The sequence below is a fragment of the Brienomyrus brachyistius genome, chromosome 7 (genome assembly GCF_023856365.1).
Source record: "Brienomyrus brachyistius isolate T26 chromosome 7, BBRACH_0.4, whole genome shotgun sequence".
NCBI classification, from domain to species: domain Eukaryota; kingdom Metazoa; phylum Chordata; class Actinopteri; order Osteoglossiformes; family Mormyridae; genus Brienomyrus; species Brienomyrus brachyistius.
This window is the reverse complement of record NC_064539.1, coordinates 31,104,926-31,120,957: the sequence shown is the minus strand read 5'-3', so window position 1 is coordinate 31,120,957 and position 16,032 is coordinate 31,104,926. Positions and strand designations below refer to the sequence as shown.

General features: G+C 49.3%; 2 long non-coding RNA genes across 2 annotated transcripts; both read right to left on the bottom strand.

Annotated features, from left to right (window-relative positions):
• Nucleotides 1-574: 574 nt before the first annotated feature.
• On the bottom strand, nt 575-1,756 carry LOC125746345 (uncharacterized). The gene is made up of 2 exons (XR_007398950.1): nt 1,695-1,756; nt 575-1,609 (listed from the first exon to the last, which is right to left on the bottom strand). It is a non-coding gene; the product is annotated as an uncharacterized LOC125746345 (long non-coding RNA).
• Nucleotides 1,757-8,213: 6,457 nt separating this feature from the next.
• On the bottom strand, nt 8,214-15,328 carry LOC125746344 (uncharacterized). Its single transcript, XR_007398949.1, has 3 exons — nt 15,199-15,328; nt 9,138-9,195; nt 8,214-8,952 (listed from the first exon to the last, which is right to left on the bottom strand). It is a non-coding gene; the product is annotated as an uncharacterized LOC125746344 (long non-coding RNA).
• Between the last annotated feature and the right edge of the window lie 704 nt (nt 15,329-16,032).

Below are 16,032 nucleotides of genomic sequence, written 5' to 3'. Positions count from 1 at the left end.
CTTCCTATTGACCCTAAATGAGAATTAATGACTGATCTTCCAGCACATCCCAAACATGAGTGGGAACAAGATCCCCTCCCCAATCCTAGTGCCCCCCCCTCCCCCAATGCTCAGGCCTGTCCCTGCTGTCCCGTGACATGAATCATCATGACATTACCAGGGAAATAATAGGGGGGCGAGATCAGGTGAGAGGGCAATTCAATTTATAATCGGGGGGGGGGGGACTTCTTCTCCCACGGAAGCTCTCAACCACCCGCCAGACCTCTCTGATTCTGGGAATTTCAGCTCCCCCAAGTGCTGCCGCCCCCTTGTCAGGCAGGCAGAGGAAGTGCTTAAAAGTAAAATGATTAGAAAACCAAAGTTTCATAAACAGAACAATGTGTGTGTATGGATATGATTGTGTGTGTGTGTGTTTGTGTGTGTATGTATATATATATATATATATTTGGGTAACTTATTTTACTGATTTAACCACCCCTAAGCTCAGACCACCAAACCTCAACAACAGTAAAAATTAATAAGAAACAAAAGTTTTTTTTAGAAAAACAAGAAATGAGATTGAAACGCCGTGTGATCCTGGGGAAATGGTTTTATTTGAACATTTTCTCATTCCATAAAGATAAGGAATGTGCAGAGAGACACGCAGAAGCACGCAGCAGCCCTCCATCTCCGTGGTGGCGAGTAGGCGGAGCCAGTGGGGCATCATGCAACGCGCAAAATATGATTCCTTAATGAGGCATGCAGACGCACAGCCGATGGCTTTTCCCAAAAACTGAAGACTTTGCTCACAGGAGGCTTCTCTCTATCCCTTGGCTCTAAGGTCAGTGAGGTGATCTCTACTCAGTCCAGAAACGGTGCCTCAGAGACTCAAAACATCTCAGCTATTTAACCGCAAAGCCGTTCTAACAAACCCACAGCAAACAAGGGAGGCAGACCACAAACCAGTGTGCGGCAGCATCAGCCTGTTTCTCCGGCATTTGCATTTCGTGCGTGTGTGTGTTTGTGTGTTAACATGCGTTTATGTGTGTGTGTGACTTTATGCATCAGAGTTGATGTCTTCATCCTGTCAGCTCCTCCCGGGTGCGTATAAGGAACAAGCTTTATCAGCTATGTTAATGAGATCTCCAGAATGGAAAGATTTCACTTTTAAAAACATTTTCCCCTCATTTCTCTTCTCTGGGCATATCTTCCAGCCAGCCCAGCATGGTGTATGTGCAGCATCAAGGCCGGCTGGACTCTCTGGGCTGCTGCTACCTTTTTAAACTCTGCCAGTGAGAAAGTACCATGAAGAACACCTCCAGCTGTAAGCCAGGTGTCAGGACACAGCCTGCAGACCCGACCGCTGTCCATGTCACAAGGTTCCGGATCTCAGGCTGATGGACCTCTATGGCGAATCCAGACAAATCATCTGCAAAATATCTCTTAGCAGCCCAAAGCCTCCTGTCTTCACTCGACCTTCTTGTTGAGTCATAATTGTTTTTATTGGTGAACCCAGAAACTCAGCAGTAAATTTAGCTGCTATATAATGAGACGAATCCTTATTATCCGAATCTAAGACATCTCCCGAGATGAGAGAGCTCTTCAGCGATGCAGCCGTCTCCGTCAGCGCCTGTAATACATCAGGAGGTAAGCGGGAGGGGGGGGTGGCGTGTGGGCGAGGGCTGCAGAGCACAAAATGCTCTGGGGATGCTCACCGCGGAGGTCAGGATGAAACCTGCTGCTGCCGGCGTGTAAATCTGACGCCCACCAGCCCTCCTGGACTGGGACGTGATGTAAGCAGGGGCTGCAGACAAGGGCTAATGGCCAGACAGACCAGGGATGCAGAAACAGGCAGCAAATCTGCAAAACGGTGTCCAACAGAAACACAAAAGTAGGAGCAAGGTGCTTAGCCAATCACAGAACAATCATACTAAAGGGGCAGGGCCGCAAGTCACTTTCTTACAAAAAAACCATACTGGCTGCTTAGCATGCATTGCTCAGACTAACAGATCAATCCAGTCACGCAGTACCCAGTGTCCTACATCATTACCCAGACCCTATACCACAGACCACAGCCCCTGCCAATGACCAGTGTCCTACATCATTATCCAGACCCTGTTCCATAGACCACACCCCCTCACAATGACCTGTGTACTACATCATTACCCAGACCCTATACCACAGACCACAGCCCCTGACAATGACCAGTGTCCTACATCATTATCCAGACCCTGTTCCATAGACCACACCCCCTCACAATGACCAGTGTCCTACATCATTATCCAGACCCTATTCCATAGACCACACCCCCTCACAATGACCAGTGTCCTACATCATTACCCAGACCCTATACCACAGACCACACCCCTCACAATGACCAGTGTCCTACATCATTACCCAGACCCTATACCACAGACCACACCACTTCACAATGACCAGTGTCCTACATCATTATTCAGACCCTATTCCATAGACCACACCCCCTCACAATGACCAGTGTCCTGCATCATTACCCAGACCCTATACCACAGACCACACCCCTCACAATGACCAGTGTCCTACATCATTACCCAGACCCTATACCACAGACCACACCACCTCACAATGACCAGTGTCCTACATTATTATCCAGACCCTATTCCATAGACCACACCCCCTCACAATGACCAGTGTTCTACATGATTACCCACACCCTGTACCACAGACCACACCCCTCACAATGACCAGTGTCCTACATCATTACCCAGACCCTATTCCATAGACCACACCCCCTCACAATGACCAGTGTCCTACATCATTATCCAGACCCTATACCACAGACCACAGCCCCTGATAATGACCAGTGTCCTACATCATTACCCAGACCCTATACCACAGACCACAGCCCCTGACAATGACCAGTGTTCTACATCATTACCCAGACCCTATTCCATAGACCACACCCCCTCACAATGACCAGTGTCCTACATCATTACCCAGACCCTATACCACAGACCACAGCCCCTGCCAATGACCAGTGTCCTACATCATTATCCAGACCCTGTTCCATAGACCACACCCCCTCACAATGACCAGTGTCCTACATCATTACCCAGACCCTATACCACAGACCACAGCCCCTCACAATGACCAGTGTCCTACATCATTATCCAGACCCTGTTCCATAGACCACACCCCCTCACAATGACCAGTGTCCTACATCATTATCCAGACCCTATTCCATAGACCACACCCCCTCACAATGACCAGTGTCCTACATCATTACCCAGACCCTATACCACAGACCACACCCCTCACAATGACCAGTGTCCTACATCATTACCCAGACCCTATACCACAGACCACACCACCTCACAATGACCAGTGTCCTACATCATTATCCAGACCCTATTCCATAGACCACACCCCCTCACAATGACCAGTGTCCTACATCATTACCCAGACCCTATACCACAGACCACACCCCTCACAATGACCAGTGTCCTACATCATTACCCAGACCCTATACCACAGACCACACCACCTCACAATGACCAGTGTCCTACATTATTATCCAGACCCTATTCCATAGACCACACCCCCTCACAATGACCAGTGTTCTACATGATTACCCACACCCTGTACCACAGACCACACCCCTCACAATGACCAGTGTCCTACATCATTACCCAGACCCTATTCCATAGACCACACCCCCTCACAATGACCAGTGTCCTACATCATTATCCAGACCCTATACCACAGACCACAGCCCCTGATAATGACCAGTGTCCTACATCATTACCCAGACCCTATACCACAGACCACAGCCCCTGACAATGACCAGTGTTCTACATCATTACCCAGACCCTATTCCATAGACCACACCCCCTCACAATGACCAGTGTCCTACATCATTACCCAGACCCTATACCACAGACCACAGCCCCTGCCAATGACCAGTGTCCTACATCATTATCCAGACCCTGTTTCATAGACCACACCCCCTCACAATGACCAGTGTCCTACATCATTACCCAGACCCTATACCACAGACCACAGCCCCTCACAATGACCAGTGTCCTACATCATAACCCAGACCCTATTCCATAGACCACACCCCCTCACAATGACCAGTGTCCTACATCATTACCCAGACCCTATTCCATATACCACAGCCCCTCACAATGACCAGTGTCCTACATCATTACCCAGACCCTATACCACAGACCACACCCCTCACAATGACCAGTGTCCTACATCATTACCCAGACCCTATACCACAGACCACACCACCTCACAATGACCAGTGTCCTACATCATTACCCAGACCCTATTCCATAGACCACACCCCTCACAATGACCAGTGTCCTACATCATTACCCAGACCCTATTCCATATACCACACCCCTCACAATGACCAGTGTCTTGCATCATTACCCAGACCCTATACCACAGACCACACCCCTCACAATGACCAGTGTCCTACATCATTACCCAGACCCTATTCCATAGACCACACCCCCTCACAATGACCAGTGTCCTACATCATTACCCAGACCCTATACCACAGACCACACCCCTCACAATGACCAGTGTCCTGCATCATTACCCAGACCCTATTCCATAGACCACAGCTCCTCACAATGACCAGTGTCCTGCATCATTACCCACACCCTATACCACAGACCACACCCCTCACAATGACCAGTGTCCTGCATCATTACCCAGACCCTATACCACAGACCACACCCCTCACAATGACCAGTGTGCTGCATCATTACCCAGACCCTGTACCAGAGACACACTGGTGTAATTTTTCAATATACCGTCTGCTAATTTATTTATGTCAACATTATTATTATTTTTAATCTCCACCTTATCGTGTTCGAGGGATTTGTGTGCTTCTGTCATCCTAGGAGATTTGTGGTCAACGTCAGTTGCTCTTGTTAGGGTCTCCCAAAGCAATTGAGGGGCCAGATTAAAGATGATTTAAATGACTGTTATGAAAAATAAAGACAAGGGACCAGAAACCTCACCCACAGCATGGATACGAGGGCTGTCCCCCTGCCCTATATTCGGAGACTCCTAGGTGATCTCCTGGTGGTTGGACTCTTACCCATGGGGCCTGGTTTGGCACAACCCAGATAAGTGGAAGCATTTACCTGTGGATCCACCACCTGCAGGAGGAGCTATAAGTGTCCAGTTGATTGTGGTATAGGAGGCAGTCGAAGGCAAAGCCCTTGGCAGACTGATCGGCTACCAAAACAGGTTTTAGGGACACAGAACGTGACCTGTCTGGTGGGAAAGGAGCCTGAGCTGGTCCAGGAGATAGAGAGGTACCGTCTAGATATGGTCAGGTTCACCTCAACACACAGAACAGGCTCTAAAACCAAACTTCTGGAAAGGTGTTGCAATCTATTACATTCTGGAGTTGCTCTGGAGAGGCGTCGGGCAGGTGTGGGTTTACTCATAGCCTCCTGGTCTAGGGACAGTAGTGAGTGGGGTGCTGAGAAGTGCCCTCTCTGGGGAATTCACTGTTCTACCAAGGGATTCAATGCTCACATGGGTAAAGACAGTGAAACCAAGAAGGGGGTGATTTGGAACAGTCCGCCAGATCTAAAGAATGGAGAAGGAGACTGACTGGTGGATCAATGCAGCGTCAGCAGTTATGCAGACACCGTACCAATCTGTGGTGGTGAGGAGAGAGCTCAGACAAAAGGCGAAGCTTTTGATTTACCGGTTGATCTACGTTCTTAGCCTCATCTACGGTCACGGACTGTAGTGGCTGCAAGAATGAGATCACAGATACAAATGGCTGAGCCTTAGAGGGAGGATGAGAAGCTTGGACATCTGGGCAAAGTAGAGCAGGCTCTTCCTCTGTTTGGGAATCTGTGTAGGATGCATCCTGAGCACCTCCCTAAATAAGTGCTACAGGCATGTCTAACTGGGGGGAGACCTTGAGGCAGACCCAGGACACACTGGAGAGAGCCTGGGTGCCCCCCCTAAAGGAGCTGGAGGCTCATCTCTGCCCAGAATGCTGCCCCCGCAGCCCAGATACTGTGAGTGGCAGAAAATGGATGGATGGATTATTATTTTTATTTTATAAATGTATATTTATTTCCTTAATTTTCTGTGTTTCGGGTTTTAATGAATTTCCATTCCTGGTTCTTTGACTTTTGTTCTGCACTATGATTCTTCACATTTTGTCTGTTTTGCTCTATCGGCATTTTCATCTCTGCTTGATGCTCCTTTGGTACCGTCCGCACTCACATTTATCACCCCTGGGATCAATAAAGTTCAACTACCTTATTTACTTAAGAGTGGACAGCTCTCAGGTGGCTAACATGGATGACACATTTCAGCTTTTTATACTGTAGCAAGGTTCTAGTCTGAAATTAGGTCTTCAAGCAGGGATTTTATAAGAGAGGAACACCAAAAAAAAACAATTAAGTCTGACTTGTCCTGACCTTAATCTATCAAAGCAGGTTTAAGTAAATAACCGGTCAGATTCCTGGCTGTCAACTGGGAATTTCCGGATTCCCAGGCATAGAGACCTGATTTTTATCATGATATATATAGTACAGAGTGCAGCATGTCCCCTCTGATTGGTGCTCTCTGGTGTCTGATCGCTGGCCGCTGCTGCCTGGGGGCTCCCACTGGGTCACTAATGCCGGCGCCGGACGTGTGCTTCTCCCCCAGCTGTTAAACAGCCACTCGCTTAATCCCCTTTCTCAAAATCCACTTTGGGAAACATCCAGAACTTAGGCACCTCTCTGCGATTGGCTCCAAGTTCTGGATGGGCAGCTGGAGGAGGAGACAGATGGCAGACCCCCTGGTTGCTGGAGAGGGTTGGGGGTGAGGGGGCGGGGGGGGGGAGGGGGGGTAACAGAGGATTGAAGAGGTCCTTCAGCACTCTGCTGAGCAAAACCAAATCAATCCAGCGAGATGTTTCACAGGGGTGTAGTTACTGCTGGGAGGGGATGCCGTCGTTTAGCCTGATATGAACAGGTGTGTGGTGCGTAAACTCAGCAGAGGATGGAGAGGTGGCCCAGCCCTGCACTCTCATATAAACCCCTCCCACTGCCCTGAGGTTAAGCCCACCCACCTCCCCTCACTCCTTCCTGTCAACCTGTCTCATCTTCCGTCTTTCATTCCCAGCTCCGTCTATTTTACATTGGCTCCTCCTATCCAGCAAAAGAGCACCGCCCACCATATGACATCACAACCCACCACACCATATGACATCACAACCCACCACACCATATGACATCACAACCCACCACACCATATGACATCACAACCCACCACACCGTATGTGTCACCTGCATCCAGCTGGACAAACACGGCCTCAAAAAAAGCGAAAAAAATCAAGGCTTAGAAATAAGCCGGTAAGATTGATCAGAGACCCACGGTTTATTTTTAAAAGCCGAGCATTCAGAGAGCACCTGGCGATGTTTTAGCTCTCCCTAGAGATGCACACACCGATATTTAGATAATTATTCCTTGAAAAGAGGTTTGTGGAATCATCACTAACACACACTTATCACTGGACGGCACAATTAAACACTTACCATCAAACAGTTAATCAGACATGTGTGACACAACATGCATGTTCTGCTGGAAACAGAACTGAACTATTAAACCATGCAGGTGCATCCGCTGCCTTTTATTGTCATTCACTAATTAACTTGCTTCCTCTGGTAAACTGTTTGGCAACAAATGGCTACAGGATCCTTCTCTCCAGCCATCCAGTCACCGGCGGAGGTCAGATTGCCTGGGGCTCAGATGTTGCAAAGTGGGTCCCATAATGGGTGAACTTACATACACTCAGAATCATCACAACCACAGCAATTCCATACCACCATGTAACTTAAGACATTGAACCATGAGGAAACATGGTAGAGAGTCCACCTGTCCATTAGAGGTCAGCACCACCTAGATCCAGCACCTTTTGGAGGAGGCAGGCTACCAGGCCTCATAAACAGCACCCTGGTCTCCTCATTCTTGAAGGTGTCTTTATTCCTTCCAGAGGTTCCTTACATTTGACTCTCTCCATCCCTGGTCATTATTCCTGTTTACTCACCAGCAGGCCTTGGTTTCCTCCCCAGCTGTCCAAAGATCAGTCCCTACTCTGTTTTGGGGTTCTGCTTTTCAGCCTGTCAGAAAGCCCCCAATTGGATAAGTTGGCATAACAGGGATCCAACGGGTCAACCTATAAAAGCACCAGACACCTGGGAATTAGTATAGTTAGCTGGTGGGAAACAGTGCCCCCTGCTGGGCCCTGCCAGGCACTGGCTGCCCCCCCCCCCCGAGAGGCTCAGTTTGACCCTGAGAAGCGACCTCCTGGCCACTTTGGCCACCAGCCGAAACCGGCGCTCGTTAGTGTCACAGACAAGCCCATTCTGAAGGAAGGCATTAGTCATGAACAGCGGAAAACAGCCTAATTACACAGGAGCCTCTTGGTGACACTCTGTCCCACGTCTACCACACACTCATCGTCTCCTTCCGTTTCTAATGCAACAGTTATACAAGTTATATGGGGGGGGGGGGGTGGTGACATTTAAAGGATGTGACTGTAAAACTGAAAACTATATTACTGTTAACATTAACAATGATAAACAGTTCTAAATAACCTTAAAATTAGTTGGGAAAAAAAGCCATGAAACATTTATTCATGGAGACCCTGACATTATGTGAAATGTTCCCCATTGTGGAGTATCGGGCCGTTTTGGACGGCTTCGCAGGAGGGTGTGTGGCCCCAGGAGGCCCCGTGCTGCCACTGTCCCCTCCCTCAGGACACTGTTCCCTCCCTCAGGACACTGTCCCCTCCCTCAGGACACTGTCCCCTCCCTCAGAGGTGTGTCACACTTCATATGGTGAGCGTCTGTCACAGGCAGCTGTGCGTGCGGCTTTGGGGCTCAGCGATGCAGCTGCTGCTCTGCTCCTTGTCTCTCCCTCCTTGACAGCAGGAAACACACCCAGATTCACAGCCTACAAAGACACCAAAAGTGACAAATAAACATGTAAGCACTCCAGCACTGATTGGATATCATTTTGATCCGTTTAATATTCAAAATGTGTCACTATATTTATTTTGCACGGTAAAACCACCTGAGGCTCCAGGTCACTAGGTGGCGTCCCTGTGACGTGACAGGCCTACCGATGTCTGCCTTTACCTGTCTTTGGTGGCTTCCTCCTCTATACGAGCTGAGCTTCGGAGTCCATGCAGTCTCACTGCAGATGGCATTTCTGATTAAAATCAGTTATCGTCACGCCCGTATTTCTTTCACATTTTTCACATTTCAGGTTTCCTCCCTGACAGTTTGCAAATAAAGGCAATGTGCGTAAATACATGGATCTCAATTCCATTCAGCAGCCCAGTTTAAACACTTCCCAGAATGCATTTCACCCGATTCATACAGTTTCAACCCATTATACACATTTTACAGATGGATGTCGGGATGTCAGGAATGTTCCAAGTCTGTGGAGTGCTGAAGCGAGAGGGGATGGAGCGGGCGGGTGACGAACACATGCCCTCCTGCATTGGCTCCTTCAGAACCATTCATTATACAGGACGTCGCACAGCTGTGATTCTGCACTCTGACCCATTTACACAATGAACCAGAATAGCACCAGGGCTCCCTCTTGGGTTTTAATTAGCAGCTGGGTTCCTTAAACACTGCTCCACCTGCTGGTCATTTACTTCTGTCTGTCAAACAGGCATCTAAAAGTACAAGTGACTCATGTCTGCTGTATGCAAGATACTGACTGACTGAGTATGACACAAACGTAACAGTAAAACCTTTGAGTTCACTGCATCGCAATTTCCCTTTAAGACCCTATTTTGGTACTGAACCTTAAAAACATCAGCCTGTTACTGTGCAGCATTCAGCAGCTTTACATTTTGCTGTTTTGTTCTTCCTCCGTTATTAAATAAAGCGTCTTCATGCTCCGGTGAAGCTCGCAGCGACAGTCACGCATCAGCCTGCATGCTAACCCTGCAGAAGACGGGCAGAGCCAAAGCGATATAAATTGCGCAGATATTTAGCCGCAGCCAGAGACAGAAAGCAAATGAGCAGCCCTGCCTGTCACACCCAGAGACATACTCCACCAACACCACCCCTCAGTCTATATCCCCTGCTGTCCAGCCTCCACCAACACCACCCCTCAGTCTCTATCCCCCGCTGTCCAGCCTCCACCAACACCACCCCTCAGTCTCTATCCCCCCCTGTCCAGCCTCCACCAACACCACCCCTCAGTCTCTATCCCCCGCTGTCCAGCCTCCACCAACACCACCCCTCAGTCTCTATCCCCCACTGTCCAGCTTCCACCAACACCACCCCTCAGTCTCTATCCCCCGCTGTCCAGCTTCCACCAACACCACCCCTCAGTCTCTATCCCCCACTGTGCAACCTCCACCAACACCACCCCTCAGTCTCTATCCCCCACTGTGCAACCTCCACCAACACCACCCCTCAGTCTCTATCCCCCACTGTCCAGCCTCCACCAACACCACCCCTCAGTTTCTATCCCCCACTGTCCAGCCTCCACCAACACCACCCCTCAGTCTCTATCCCCCGCTGTCCAGCCTCCACCAACACCACCCCTCAGTCTCTATCCCCCACTGTCCAGCTTCCACCAACACCACCCCTCAGTCTCTATCCCCCGCTGTCCAGCTTCCACCAACACCACCCCTCAGTCTCTATCCCCCACTGTGCAACCTCCACCAACACCACCCCTCAGTCTCTATCCCCCACTGTGCAACCTCCACCAACACCACCCCTCAGTCTCTATCCCCCACTGTCCAGCCTCCACCAACACCACCCCTCAGTTTCTATCCCCCACTGTCCAGCCTCCACCAACACCACCCCTCAGTCTCTATCCCCCGCTGTCCAGCCTCCACCAACACCACCCCTCAGTCTCTATCCCCCACTGTCCAGCTTCCACCAACACCACCCCTCAGTCTCTATCCCCCGCTGTCCAGCTTCCACCAACACCACCCCTCAGTCTCTATCCCCCGCTGTCCAGCCTCCACCAACACCACCCCTCAGTCTCTATCCCCCGCTGTCCAGCCTCCACCAACACCACCCCTCAGTCTCTATGCCCCGCTGTCCAGCCTCCACCAACACCACCCCTCAGTCTCTATCCCCCACTGTGCAACCTCCACCAACACCACCCCTCAGTTTCTATCCCCCACTGTCCAGCCTCCACCAACACCACCCCTCAGTCTCTATCCCCCGCTGTCCAGCCCCCACCAACACCACCCCTCAGTCTCTATCCCCCACTGTCCAGCCTCCACCAACTCCACCCCTCAGTCTCTATCCCCCGCTGTCCAGCCTCCACCAACACCACCCCCCCCCTCCAGCCTGCATAACCAGCTTCCCACTTATTTATGCTTTGGTGTAGATGTCAGTATCTGACAGTGTCTGCTCTCACTCCTTAATGAAATGCCCTTGGGGAGGAACACAGCAGCTACACAGATATTGTTGAGATGGTTAATCCTCACACACCCCCTCCCCACCCCCCGACACCTCCCACCCCCCCACCAAAGCACGGCCAGCAGTAATACCTGACTTTATGGTCTGTCAGCCTCAGACTCGTTGCGTAATTCCCAGTTGTGGACATGTGTAAGCTGTTATATTGTATCACAACATTATTAAAATGATTTCTCAACAGCGGGTTCCTTTCATACCCATGACGCCCATCTCTGTCTGTCTGTCTGTCATTCTATCTGACTGTCTGTCGGTCTATCTGTCTGTCTGTCTGTCTGTCTGTCATTCTGTCTGACTGTCTGTCGGTCTATCTGTCTGTCTGTCTGTCTGTCTGTCATTCTATCTGACTGTCTGTCGGTCTATCTGACTGTCTGTCGGTCTATCTGTCTGTCGGTCTGTCATTCTATCTGTCTGTCTGTCTATCTGTCATTCTATCTGACTGTCTGTCGGTCTATCTGTCTGTCGGTCTGTCATTCTATCTGTCTGTCTGTCTATCTGTCATTCTATCTGACTGTCTGTCGGTCTATCTGACTGTCTGTTGGTCTATCTGTCTGTCTGTCTGTCATTCTATCTGACTGTCTGTTGGTCTATCTGTCTGTCTGTCATTCTATCTGACTGTTTGCCCATCTGTTTATCTGTCTGTCTATCCATCTGGATATCTGTAAGTCTGTCTGTCTGCCCATCTATCTGTCTGTCTACCTGTATCCTTGTCTGTCTTACTGTCTGTCTGTGCTCTAAAATATCAAACCGACTGCGTGGCTCCCAGAAGCATCTGCTGATAAACACTCATCGTTTAGGTTCTACATAAAGAATGATAATTATGGCAGCTTCAGTGTGTCAGTTCCTAACCCTGCTAACTGCTGCTGGAGTTTTGTCTGACTGTGTTCAGTAATAAGCTGAGAGTCTCTCTGTAAATTCCTGCCATTCCGCCTTCTCTCAGAACGGGTCGGCTGTTTGATGTTCACCCCCTCCCCTGAGTTCGGATACTTAGATCATGCACCCTTCCAGTCTCCCTATTCTCAGTCAAGTCAAGTGGACCTTTAACATCACACCAACCATATTCAGTGCACTGTACACAGTGACACCAATAACATTCCCCAGACCACGGTCCTGCATATATACATACAGTTCATGGACATACAAGGCAAGTTGGGGTGGGAGGGGTGCAGGTTAAAAACACTGAGATACAGAACAAAAGTAAACAATGTTGAGATGTTTAGAATGAACATCAATGGAAGCAGAGGAGTGGCAAACAGGAGCAAACATCAAAGACGATTTAAAATGTACTGGTAACAGTGCAATAACAGTGAAGGAGGAGCTTAACTGCCACCTGTGACAAATATTTAATGCCTTCAAATCTCTCACAGAGCAAAGCTGCTGCTGTCCCTGAATGGAATATGGTGATAGCAGGTCAGTGTGTGAATAAAGGGCAGAGTGACCCACCCATGGTTCTCCCTGGGAGGGCCGGAGCCCAACAGGAGCTTAACTGCTCCGTCTACATCCAAGGCAGCCCCCAAATTAACAGATGAATGAAAACATGAGAAATTATTATGTGTTTAATCATGTGGGGGTCAGATGTGGGGGTGCCTTCAGCCTGCACATGGGAGTTTTATTTATACAACAATGTACAGAGGGCAGCATGAAAAATGATTGGTTCAGAGAGGTAACCAGTAAGATTGTTGAGGAGGCGGGCCCAAGACATCTGAATGGCTGGTCTCACCTCCACTAGTTGCTTGGATCCACATTCTCTACAATCTGATTGGTTATCTAGCGCAGATGGGAGCTGTGGGGACCCACAGACAGTCCACATTTTCACTCTCTCCCAGCTCCTGGTAGCAAAGATGTGGACTGTCTGGCAGGGAGCTCGGCGGGAGCAAAAACATGGAACATGGACCGACTGTGGGTCCCTGAGGACCGGATTGAGAAACACTGCTGTAGAAGAAGAGGAAGCAGGAAGCTGCCCGCGATTCCTGCAGTTTCTAATCGATGAAGCTGCAGAGAGAGGCCTGCATGCGAGCCGCAGGGACACAAAAAAGAGAGCAAAGGGGGTGACAGAGGAGAGCAAAGGGAAACGCGCCTGGCAGCTACAGGAGAAGCGGCCAGCTGGTCACCCAGAGGCACCGAGCTACACAACCGCGTACAAACAGATATGTAAGAGTCTGTTCAGCCCTCTAGGGGGCGCTGGTGATGGTCAGCCGGGGGCTGTCTGTGTTATCAGTGTATAGGCATCTGAGCTTCTCTTAGAGGAATGGAACTTTTTGAAGACCTTATGCCAGAAGGAAAATGAAGCGTTCTGGGTGGGTGACATTTTGAAAGCAAAGGGTTTTTTTGTGATGAAAAATGAAACTGGGCCACTCAGCCTGCGTGCCTGGAGTGGTCAGTAACCCCCAGTGATGGAAGCCTATGGTGAGCACACTTCCTTAGTGTCTGCGGGCATGTGTGTATGGGGGGGGGGATTCTGTATGTCTGTGAATGTCTCCCAAAACACTGAGCAGGGATCAGTGTGGCGGTGGATGGATGAAACAGCCCCGGAGCGGGGAGGGACGGGGGATTCCTCCTGGACTGAGCTCACGCCCCACACCTCGAACCAACGGCCATCTGCTTCAGCTCACTGCATCACGTCTCACTCATCTTAACCCTTTCGGAGCCTCTCATGATACGAAGTACCAAGGCCGTAATTAAATTATATAATTATTTGCTCACGATGTCCGCCCCTAATATACATTAAAATTAATGCCTTGATCCCCCCCCCCAGTGTTGACTGAAGATGTCTCCACATTTTTCCATTTCTTATGACTTCATCAAATGCTTGCCAGAGCTACACAGCTGAAATAATCTACCATCATGCGAGAATGTGCAAGAATACAAAGAAAAATATGGACTGAATTTAAGAAGTCATGTGGAGGCAAGATAACATGAGGACCATAGCAGTCAGTTAATGTGTTAACATACTGCTCCATGCCAAAGGGGAGCTGCAGGGGCACGTGGGAAATGGACACCATGTCACATACTGTTAGGATACATTCCTCACCCCCCCGCCTTCCTCCCAGGCACATACACACACACGCACACACACACACGCACACACACACGCACATACACACACACACGCACGCACACACACACGCACATACACACACACACGCACGCACACACACGCACATACACGCACATACACACACACACACACGCACATACACACACACACACACACGCATACACACACGCACACACACACACACACACGCACACACACGCACATACACGCACATACACACACGCACATACACATACACACATACACACACACGCACACACACACAAACGCAGGTTTGTAATTATATCTCTGTACGAACTCTCTATTCATTTCTTTGGGGAAAACCCTAATCCCAATATGACGACCCTAACCCCCACCCAGCCCTAACCTTAACCATAAGTCATCAAACAAAATGTGACAGTTTGGGCATTTTTAGTTTTTTCATTGCAAGCACAGATTAATATAAAATTGAGGTAAAAATTTTATATTGTGGGGACCTGACAAATGTTCCCACAAGCTAAAAAGCGTCATGTTTGAACACATTGTGGGGACATTTGGTCCCCACAATGTCGCAAATAGAAACCACCACACACATGGCATCAGTTCACTGGCCAGTGTTACACGAAGAATTGTGTTGTTATAGTGGAATTATATTATGGATCATATATACGGTGCAGGGAAGCAGAAACGAAGCAGAATTTCACTTACTTGCATCCACGGAAATGCTTTCATCCCAGCTAAAGATTGATTGTCCCAGATATTCCTTGCACTCCGGAGTCAACCTGGGAAGCACCACGTTATTCCCATGACAACCCTTGTACGATAAAATATGAGTTTTACATTACACAGAGAGCGATTTCCTTGTCGAAATAATGGCAAAATTTACGCTAAAGAATTTACCATAAAAACCTAAACACCACAGGTAAATTATTATTATTATTATTATTATTATTATTATTATTATTATTATTATTTTCAGTGTCAGTGATAAATGAGTACATTTGAACAGATCTGCATTAGATACAACAAACTTAAAGCCATCCTTTTGTCTTTAAGCGCCAATACAGTCCAGTTTGACGGCACCGGGACGTGCGCAGTTGTCGGACATGGGGAAGGTGAGGCGGGTATAAGCCCTGTTAGGGGGGCATTGAGTGTGCGTGCGTGTGTGTGACGCCGGCACCGCTCCTCTCTCCAGAAGAGGGAGGGCATTCAGCCTGCGCTCGGCTCAGCTCAGCCGGCGTGTGAGAGGCAGGCGCGCTACCCGCTGCAGCGCGGTCCTGCTGGAGACGGATCTGGAGCGGAGAAGCAGCGTGTCCGTGTATATCACAGCCACCGGAGCGTCCAGGCATCCAGGCGACCACATGGAGCACGCCGGGGCAGCTCGCATGCTTTCGTAGCACGGATCCTCGGCGCTTTCATGTTATCACCTGTTACAGTCCCCGGGAGGAAGGCTGAACGAATCATACCGTGATGGATGGACGGACGGCGGGGAAGGAGCCCGTTCGACGCGGCTTCTCTAAACTTTACAGTGAATCGCATTTG